We start from the raw sequence: 10,613 nt of genomic DNA, 5'->3' as shown, positions 1-10,613 counted from the left end.
TCGCTCTCCCGATCTCGGCAGGGGCAGACAAGGACCATCTATCGGCGGATCAGGTATGTTGGAGAATGGGGAGACCTGTAAGTCGTGAGGAGACGTCCTACGTGAGGTAAAGAGCCTTGGTGCTCGCCCCTGGGGTTGGGGTTCGAGTCTTCGAGTCCCCATGTGGTGGTGGGCCCATGGGTGGCAGGGTGGTTTTGACACTCTGACCACATTGGAAGCCTAGGTCGACCTGGGTACTCCTAGTACAGGGGTACGGGAGTGGTGTGAGTTGTGTGAGTGGGGTGGCATTGCCGTGTTACCATCAAATGTAAAATCTGGTACTGTTTTGTGGCATCGCTGGAGAACAACGGACATGTTGTGAGCAATCCAGACCAAGGGGCCTCACTGTAACAGCAAGCTGCAGCTGTGTTCAAGGACAAAAACAAGGCCGAGACGGCCTGAGAAACTACATTCCTTCCCAAGAGATAAAGATGTTGGAATGTCAAAAACAGGGGGTCTACCTGGGGGGAGAGCAGCGCGTGGACACCACACCGGGACCAATCATAGAGGGCAGAAGGACACGTGAACAAGTAGCTTTAGCCTATTAGCAATAAGATAGCGGCGCGTGAAGCTTGAGATAGAGTATAAATTGCTGTGTAGCCTTTAATAAAGTGGCATCAACTTGATCATATTGGTCGTCTAAATGGTGTCCGAGACTTCCGCGTCGGCAACTGGCGCTCGACCAGGGACCTGTGATAGATTAGGTGAGTTTGTTCACTAAAATGTCAACAAGATAAAGTGCTTGTTTACTTGACAGGATATGCTGGGGCCTCTTGGCGGATGAGACCCAGATATCCATTTAGCTTGCTCAATCCATTCTTACAAGTCTCCACCCAGATGTATACTTTAACTTGCTTAATCAGCCCCCACAGGTCTGCAAAAAAATACTAAATAAGGAAAATAGTTACTGAAAGGACCAGATAAGGAAGACTGAAAACCTTCATCCCTGCGACCCCCTAGCAGCACGACGAACATGCGCAGAGTATACCGAAAGAAACCACGTCAACCAGGAAGAAGGCTGTATATAAAAGGGACTGTAAAAAGGGAAAAGGTGCGCCGTTGGTGGAGCGGAGACTCCCCGGCCGCCCAGCGCTGATTTTGCTCGCTAACTTTGCTTGCTGGAAGTATAATAAATTCTGATTGGGTTGGAAACTTTTTGGTCTCGTTTCTCAACTTATAACAATTTGGTGCCGTGACTCGGATGGAAATATAGTGGCTGGACTTGGGCAGCAGGGAAGGCGCCCCACCATCCTTTGGTGGTCCTAGCTGTTCCCAAAGTCTCCACACTTTCCACTGACGAACCCAAAATCTAAAGTAGTGAGCAAAAGGAACCGGTCGACCCCGTAATCTTTGTGCACAAAAGGTCCGGACGAAGACACAGGACGTGTAAGTATATTTGGAAATCCGTTCGGTTGGGGTTGGTGATCCTGAAGCGTGGCATGTGAGAGGTTCCAGTGGAACCAAGTGAGTGTGGACCCTCAGTAGTGCGGTTCCCATAGCCCGCGAGGGTGTGGGCCACGAACCAGGGGAACGTGTGTGAGTGAGAAAGACTGCGCTTTGGAAGATGGGACAGGGAAAAAGCAAGCCCCCTCGTCCCATGGGTGGAGGGCCCCCTGTGCGGTTGCCCCCTATCCCACCTGATAGTCCCTTAGGATTAATGTTGACAAATTGGAGGGACTTTTCAAAAAGCAAAGGAAAGAATAAAGCAAAAATGATCCATTTTTGTATGGAAATTTGGGGAGGTCAGAAAATTAAGGAAGAACATGTTTTCTGGCCAATCTTTGGGTCTTTTGAAAATTGGGTATGTCAGGCCCTAAACACATATGTTAATTCCAAAGAACCGGTTAATCCGGAGGAGAGTGATTATGCTAGCATGTGGATGGGATCGGGAGCCAAAAGCTATCTGTTTGCCCTAAAAGAAAAGGGGGTGGGAAAAATGATAAGAAAAAACGAGACAAAGAAGAGGTTCCCTTATTACCCCCACCTTATATACCACCCCCACCACCTATTGCCAATCCACCACCCTCAGCCCCTGAGGAAACTGAGAGCGACTCTGGAACTTCCTCAGACACCCCCAGAAGTTCCAGAAGGGCAACTAGGAGTCAGGCAAAACAACAAAAATTATATCCACTCCGGGAGATACCAATGGGGGGACCACAACCAGGGATAGGATTTGTATCTATACCCCTTAACTCAGGGGATGTTAGAGAATTCAAGAAAGAAATGGGAAACCTGATAGAAGATCCTTTGGGGGTTGCCGAAAAGATTGATCAATTCCTAGGTCCTAACACCTACACCTGGGATGAAATGCAGTCTATTTTGAGTATACTATTTACTGCAGAAGAAAGAAATATGATCAGAAGGGCCGGAATGAGAATATGGGATGCCCAGCATGTACAAGGTCCTCTTGCAGATGAAAAATGGCCCCTACAGCGGCCAAATTGGGACCACCAAAACCCAAACCACAGAACTCACATGCAGGACCTAAGGACTATTATTATTCAAGGCATCCGAGAATCTGTGCCCAGGGGGCAAAATATAAGCAAAGCCTTTAATGAGAGGCAGAGAAAAGAGGAAAGCCCCACCGATTGGTTAGAGAGGCTGAGAAAAAGCCTCCAGATGTATTCAGGATTGGATCCGGACACCCAAGTGGGACAAGCATTGCTGAAAACTCAATTAGTAGCCAAATCTTGGGATGACATAAGAAAAAAATTAGAAAAGATGGACAATTGGCAGGACCAGGGGTTAGATGAGTTATTGCGAGAAGCTCAGAAAGTGTATGTTCGGAGGGATGACGAAAATCATAAGAAGCAAGTCAGGATGATGGTGGCAGCTGTCCGGGAGGGACAAAAAGGCCTGGGGAATCAAACACCTTCTTGTGCACTAGGAAAATATGGGGATTTCCTAAAAGAAAATCCCAGATTAAGGACAGAAAAAACTGAAGGAATGATAAGACGAAGAGAACAGGGCACCTGTTTCTATTGTGGTGCCCGAGGACACATAAAAAGGGAATGCAGGAAGCGGCTGCGGGACGAAAAAAATGTTCAAGGAAGATTAGGGGTGTCAGGGGCTCTATTTGCTGGGGACCCAAAAACATAAAGAGCCCTTGATAAAAGTTAAGGTAGGTCCCCAGCAACAGGAATTCGAGTTCCTGGTAGATTCAGGGGCTGAAAGATCCACTATCCAGGTAATGCCCCAGGGCTGTAAAGCGTCATCTGAAACGGCCCAAGTTATAGGAGCCAAGGGAGAACCCTTTGAAGTACCCATTATCAAAAATATAGTATTTGAAACACATTCCAAATTTGGGATGGGATCATTATTATTAGTCCCTGAGGCCGATTACAATTTATTCGGTAGAGATCTAATAATAGAATTAGGAATTAGTTTGGAAGTAAAAGATAAAGAACTAAAGATTAGGTTATGCCCCCTTCGAGTGGAAGATGAAAAGGAAGTTAACCCAGAGGTATGGTATACCCCAGAAACAATTGGTAAGCTACAGATACCTCCATTTTCAGTAACCATTATTAATCCGGAGGTACCTATACGAATCAAACAATATCCAATTCCACCAGAAGGAAAGTGGGGGCTAAAGCCTGAAATTGAAAGGTTACTTGAAAGAGGCCTTTTAGAACCATGTATGTCCCCCTTTAACACTCCCATCCTACCCGTAAAGAAATCAGATGGGTCTTATAGATTAGTGCATGATTTAAGGGAAATTAAAAAGAGAACCGTAACTCGATTTCCCGTAGTGGCTAATCCTTATACCTTGCTTAGTAGGATAGGGCCAGAAAATCACTGGTATAGTGTAATTGATTTAAAAGATGCCTTCTGGGCTTGCCCCTTGAGTGAGGAAAGCCGAGATTATTTTGCCTTTGAATGGGAAGATCCTGAAACCCACCGTCGACAGCAATTAAGGTGGACGGTCCTACCTCAAGGATTTACCGAGTCACCGAATTTATTCGGGCAAGCATTGGAGAAAATTCTCCAAGAATATGTGGTAAATTAAAATACCACCTTGATTCAGTATGTAGATGATCTTTTAATTGCAGGGAAGGAGGAAGAAGTAGTAAGGCAAGAAAGCATTAAATTATTAAACTTCCTGGCTCTAAAGGGACTGAAGGTATCACGATCCAAGCTACAATTTGTGGAAGAAGAAGTTAAATATCTGGGGCACTATTTATCAAAAGGAGAAAAGAGAATAGATCCCGAACGAGTAAAAGGGATATTGTCAATACCCCCTCCCACAAATAAAAAGCAGATAAGACAATTATTGGGTCTGGTCGGGTATTGCAGACAATGGATTGAAAATTATAGCAGCAAAGTAAAATTTTTGTATAATAAATTGAGCCAGGATAACCTGCTAAAATGGACCATGGAAGATGAACAACATTTGGAACAACTGCGAAAAGATCTTATAACTGCCCCAGTACTAAGCTTACCTGACCTAAAAAGACCCTTTTCCCTCTTTGTTAATACTGATGAGGGAACTGCCTATGGAGTCCTTACCCAGGACTGGGCAGGAAAAAAGAAACCAGTAGGATATCTGTCTAAGTTATTAGACCCGGTTAGCAAGGGTTGGCCCACCTGCCTACAAGCAGTAGTAGCAGCTGCGCTTCTGGTAGAAGAAGCAAATAAAATAACTTTTAATGGAGAATTAAGGGTTTTATCGCCTCATAACATTCGGGGCATCTTGCAGCAAAAGGCAGAGAAATGGGTCACAGATTCTAGGCTTTTGAAATATGAAGGAATATTGATTGATTCCCCAAAATTATCCCTGAAAGTCACAACCCTCCAGAATCCAGCCCAGTTTTTGTACGGAGAACCCTGGGACTCACAGTTGATACACGATTGTTTCATAACCATAGAAAGTCAAACCAAAATTAGACCAGATTTGGAAGAGGAAGAACTAGGAGAAGGAGAAAAATTATTTGTGGATGGCTCATCACGGGTGGTGAATGGGAAAAGAAAATCAGGATATGCAATAATTAAAGGACCAAATCTCAAAGTATTGGAATCAGGACCATTAAATCATTCCTGGTCAGCCCAGGCGTGTGAATTATACGCAGTGCTAAGAGCTTTGGAATATCTAAGAAATAAAGTGGGAACTATATTTACTGACTCTAAGTATGCATATGGAGTAGTGCATACCTTTGGGAAAATATGGGAAGAAAGAGGATTAATAAATTCACAGGGAAAGGACTTAACCCATCAGGAACTAATAGTGCAGATATTAAAAGCTCTATGGGGTCCCAAAGAAATTGCAGTGGTACATCTAAGGGGACATCAAAAAGGAGCGGATATCCGGAGTAGGGGAAACAATATAGCTGACCGAGAAGCAAAAAGAGCGGCCCTAAAAGACTGGACCCCAGTTGATACTTTTAGCAACGATACCTCAGAGGTAAAGAAATACAGATTGTATAGCTTTACCCTACAGGAAAAAGCAAAATTAAAGGAGATGGGTGTAAAAGAAAACCAAGAGGGACATTGGAATCTCCCCGATGGGAGAACGATTCTACCAAAATCACTTGCACTAGAAACGTTGCAAAGGTTTCACGATCAGACTCATTGGGGAGTACAAGCATTAGTAGACCAATTTGCTACTAAATATATGAGCATTGGAATATACAATTTGGCAAAATGAGTAGTAGAAGACTGCCTAATTTGCAAAAGGGTCAATAAAACCCAAGTTAGAGAGAGACCACTGGGTGGCAGACAGCTTGCCCACAGACCATTTGCTAACATTCAGATAGATTTTACCGAGCTACCAAAAGTGGGAAGATATAAATATTTGCTAGTGATAGTAGACCACCTAACCCATTTTGTAGAGGCTTTCCCCACTGTTAGAGCAACTGCTCACACAGTAGTAAAAACACTGTTGGAAAACATAATACCAAGATATGGGATGAGTGAAGTTATTGACTCAGATCGAGGTCCCCATTTCGTGTCCAAAATAATACAGGAGGTTTTGGTGGCAATGGGAACAAAATGGGAACATCATACCCCATGGCATCCCCAAAGTTCGGGGAAAGTAGAAAGGATGAATGCAGAAATTAAGAAACAGCCCACCAAACTAATGATGGAAACCCGGTTATCCTGGGTGAAGTGTTTACCACTTGCACTACTTAATTTGAGAACTAGACCTAGGGCTGATCTTGGGATTTCACCTTTTGAGATGCTATACGGAATGCCTTATGATTTAGAGGAACCCCAAGACCATCCTAGACTGAGAGACCAGAAATTAAACTCTTATGTTATAAACTTAATGAAATATCGAAATGAATTATGGAAAAAGGGAATGGTGGTGCAAAGACCTCCTCTGGACCTGGCTATTCATAAAATTCAGCCAGGAGACTTGGTATTAATTAAATCATGGAAGGAATCATCACTAACCCCTCAATGGGATGGACCTTACCTTGTATTGCTTACCACAGAGACTGCTGTCCGAACTGCTGAACGAGGTTGGACCCATGCCCGCTTAATAAAAGGACCTATCACTAACTCTTCGTGGAAAATCACCAGCCCGGTTGGAGACTTGAAATTAAAATTCCAGAGGACTTAATGGACTTGGACCCTTACAGGATTGAGTATTTACCTAACCCTTATTACTTAGATGATGGACTTATAAGTAATGATAATGTTAGAATAAGGTGCGGAAATAAGTACTGTAATTGTCATCCCTTTGTATGTTATACCTGTAAGGTATGCAAGGAAAGGTGGTGGACTCATTGTGTTGAAGGATACCCTCCCCGAGGGGTTTGCATCTCCTGTTATAAATTGCAAAGGGAAATCACTAATTGGACATTAACCTGCAAAATATCTAAAGGAGAATTAACCTCGGGCTCAAAAGAATGGTGGGATATATTTACAAAAGGAATTGAACCAAATTTTTATTGTTATCACCCGAATGAACCAAGGCCTTTTGTAGCGGAAATCACTGAGAGCCTCTGTCGTAAGCTCATCAGTAAAGTCCGCTGTGACGTTCCTGAAATTAAACATACAAATTGGAGATCCTATTTTACGAGACAGGATCTTAGACGGCGAGCGTTTCCTCCTGAAGAGCATCCTTGCTGCCGAGAAGATGGTACACCTCGTGGCTCGAAGCACCCGAGTCGATGAGCGAGGCAGAGGGAAAGACGACTGTGGAGGAAGGAGCCATCCAACTGGAGCGTTGCTGAGATGCTGGCAGAATTACCACGGGATTGGTAAAGAAAAATGGGTGAATAACATACTTTTAACCCTGTCTGCATTTCACAGGAACCAACCAGGAGGGAATCTGGTACACAGGGGAACATCATCCCAAACCTTGCATATCATAATTGTAATATTGTTATGGCTAAAATTAAGTTATTGTACTGCAGAACTGGAAACACACCAACCTTTTAAATGGTCCCTAACCAGACTAGATGGTAAAATCTTACGTACATCAACTGTACCAGGGGCTCCAAGCTTCATTGTAGGATTGTGTGATCTAACGGGAATAGACCACTGTGGTAAAATTTTGAATTTAACAGGATTTTACATGTGTCCTAGTTCCAACCGAGGGAAACCATATTGTAATTACCCTGGCCATTATTTTTGTGCCTATTGGGGCTGTGAAACTATCGCTTCTGATTGGGCTCCAGGAGGGGGACCAGATCAGTATCTTAAAGCAGGATTTGGTCCAGCTGGGTGTACACCACCTTGGAAAGGTCCCTCAGGAGAGATGCTCTCTAAAGGAACATGTTCATATATATATATTAATATAACAAAGTCAGAAGACCCAGGGTGGATCCTGGGAAGAACCTGGGGAATTAGACATTGGGAACCTGGAACAGATCGGGGAAATCTTATAACAATTAAGAAAGAAATTGCACTTAATGAAACCCCAGAACCCATTGGGCCAAATCTAGCAATCTCTACTATTGATGTTAAAAACAATACCACTGATAACCAGGAAAATTATACCCAACCCACTAATTTGACCTCCTAAATCAGTATATATGAATATAGTACTCTATGGAAAATTATGCAAGCTAGTTATAGGATATTAAACAAAACCAAACCTGAGTTAACGGAAGACTGTTGGTTATGTTATAACATTAGGCCACCTTTTTATGAGGCTGTAGGAATGACTGCTAAAGCTAAAAGAGTAAATGGAACTAACCCTGCACAGTGCCTGTGGAAAAAAGGAAAGGACCAGACACAGGGACTCACTTTGTCCCAAGTAACAGGTAAAGGGAGATGCATTGGAAAGGTCCCCACCCATAAAATGCATCTCTGTGGAGCAAAAATATCAAAAAACGAGAGACCTGCACAGTGGCTGATTCCCGCCGCTAACACGAAATGGATATGTTCAAACATTGGGATCACCCCGTGTATATCTCTTGTTGCATTTAACGAAAGCAGTGAATACTGCATTCAGGTATCAATAATACCACGTATTACTTACCATTCTAGCGAATATATTTATGATCAGCATAAAACCCCTGAACATCATTTAGTAAAACGAGAACCAATCACTGTCCTTACCATTGCTACTCTTCTCACCATCAGTGGCATAGGCGCAGGAACAGGAATCGCCTCCTTAGTAAACAATCAAAAAGAAATGAAGGCACTCCGAGTATCGGTAGACGAAGATCTCGGTAAAATTGAGCAAGCGATTGATGGATTGGTAAAGTCATTAAGATCCTTATCTGAGGTAATAATGCAAAATAGAAGGGGATTAGATCTCTTGTTACTACAACAAGGAGGATTATGTGTAGCACTCAAAGAAGAATGTTGTACCTATGCAGATCATACAGGGATAATAATTGATACAATGACTGAGTTACGAAAGAGGTTGGAACAACGGAAACGGGAGAAAGAGGCTCAACAGAGCTGGTATGAATCTTGGTTCAATTATTCCCCTTGGCTAACAACTTTGCTTTCAACTATAGCTGGCCCCCTGCTGTTGCTTATTTTGGGATTAACTTTTGGACCATGCATTTTTAACAAACTAATTACAATTGTAAAGAGTCGTTTGGAAGCTGCACACTTAATGCTTGTTAGAGCTAAATACGAACCACTCCGAGAAGATACAGAAATAAAAGAAAGCCTGATTTTGAGTCAACAAGAATTAAAAAGGTTTAGTGAACAAAATGAGAAATAGAAAAGGGGGGATTGTGATAGATTAGGTGAGTTTGTTCACTAAAATGTCAACAAGATAAAGTGCTTGTTTACTTGACAGGATATGCTGGGGCCTCTTGGCGGATGAGACCCAGATATCCATTTAGCTTGCTCAATCCATTCTTACAAGTCTCCACCCAGATGTATACTTTAACTTGCTTAATCAGCCCCCACAGGTCTGCAAAAAAATACTAAATAAGGAAAATAGTTACTGAAAGGACCAGATAAGGAAGACTGAAAACCTTCATCCCTGCGACCCCCTAGCAGCACGACGAACATGCGCAGAGTATACCGAAAGAAACCACGGCAACCAGGAAGAAGGCTGTATATAAAAGGGACTGTAAAAAGGGAAAAGGTGCGCCGTTGGTGGAGCGGAGACTCCCCGGCCGCCCAGCGCTGATTTTGCTCGCTAACTTTGCTTGCTGGAAGTATAATAAATTCTGATTGGGTTGGAAACTTTTTGGTCTCGTTTCTCAACTTATAACAGACCCGAGGGAGCCTCATGGAAGATACGCGGGACTCAAGCCCTGGGGAATCGGGACCCTCCCGTCGGTGCTCGCCCGAGCAAGAGAAGACGGCCCAGAGGGGGCAGTATCAGCCGTAGCAGGCGCTGCCCCGGCGCCTGGGAAGACGCGCGCGCAATCGTCGGGAATCTCGCCCTGATCAGGTGAGCGGCTGGGGAGGAGATGGGGTCCGCGCTGGGTAAAGAAGAAGCGGCAGTGGTTAAGCTCCTCCAACACATACTCTCTGAGAGAGGATTATCTTATCAGGGGAACCTGAGGAGGGTGCTGTTGTGGGCTCGGCAGCACGGACTAATCCCCTCAGTGAGCGCAGCCTTTGAAGCAGCTACTTGGGAAAAGATCGGCGCGGCACTGTGGAACAACATTAGTTCAGGTTCTAAAGACAGTGGGAAACTCTCCACCGTGTGGAGATTGGTCCTAGACACTCTGACAGAACTGAAAGCAGAACGGCAGACCCCCGCCTCCGCTTTCGCTGCCTGGTCAGCAGAGGCCGAACGCGCTGGCGCTCAGGATTCCGCCACTGCTGGGACGTTCGCGGGATCCCTGTTCCCCAAGGCGGCTCCTAAAAGGAGGGACGGGGACGCTGCACGCGCAGCACCCGTGCGGCAGGGAAGGCAAGAGCAAAAATCAACAGGTTTACTACAGCTCGACCCCCCCCCCCCCCTCAAGCCCAAAAGATCAATCACCGGAGCGCCCCGCCCCGCCCCGCTCCCGCCGCCCCCCGCCCGACCCCCCCCGCCGCCGCCGCCTCGCCAGAGGAAGGCGCCGACCCAGCCCTGCCCCCATCCTCGCCCCCGACACCCCGGTCAGTGCAGGAACAATCTCGTTATGATTTACAAGATCAACACTTGCGAGAACTAACGAGAAAATTAGAGCAACTTGAAATCCGAATGCAGCAAGCGGCTCAAC

The 10,613-nt window shown here is 44.8% G+C and overlaps 1 long non-coding RNA gene across 1 annotated transcript; it reads left to right on the top strand.

The window, feature by feature from the left end:
* Positions 1-736: 736 nt before the first annotated feature.
* LOC141917720 (uncharacterized) lies at positions 737-8,469 on the top strand. The gene is made up of 2 exons (XR_012621415.1): positions 737-1,425; positions 6,471-8,469. It is a non-coding gene; the product is annotated as an uncharacterized LOC141917720 (long non-coding RNA).
* The last annotated feature ends 2,144 nt before the right edge of the window (positions 8,470-10,613 follow it).

Source organism: Strix aluco, chromosome W, assembly GCF_031877795.1.
Source record: "Strix aluco isolate bStrAlu1 chromosome W, bStrAlu1.hap1, whole genome shotgun sequence".
NCBI classification, from domain to species: domain Eukaryota; kingdom Metazoa; phylum Chordata; class Aves; order Strigiformes; family Strigidae; genus Strix; species Strix aluco.
This window is presented reverse-complemented; position numbering and strand designations above follow the sequence as displayed.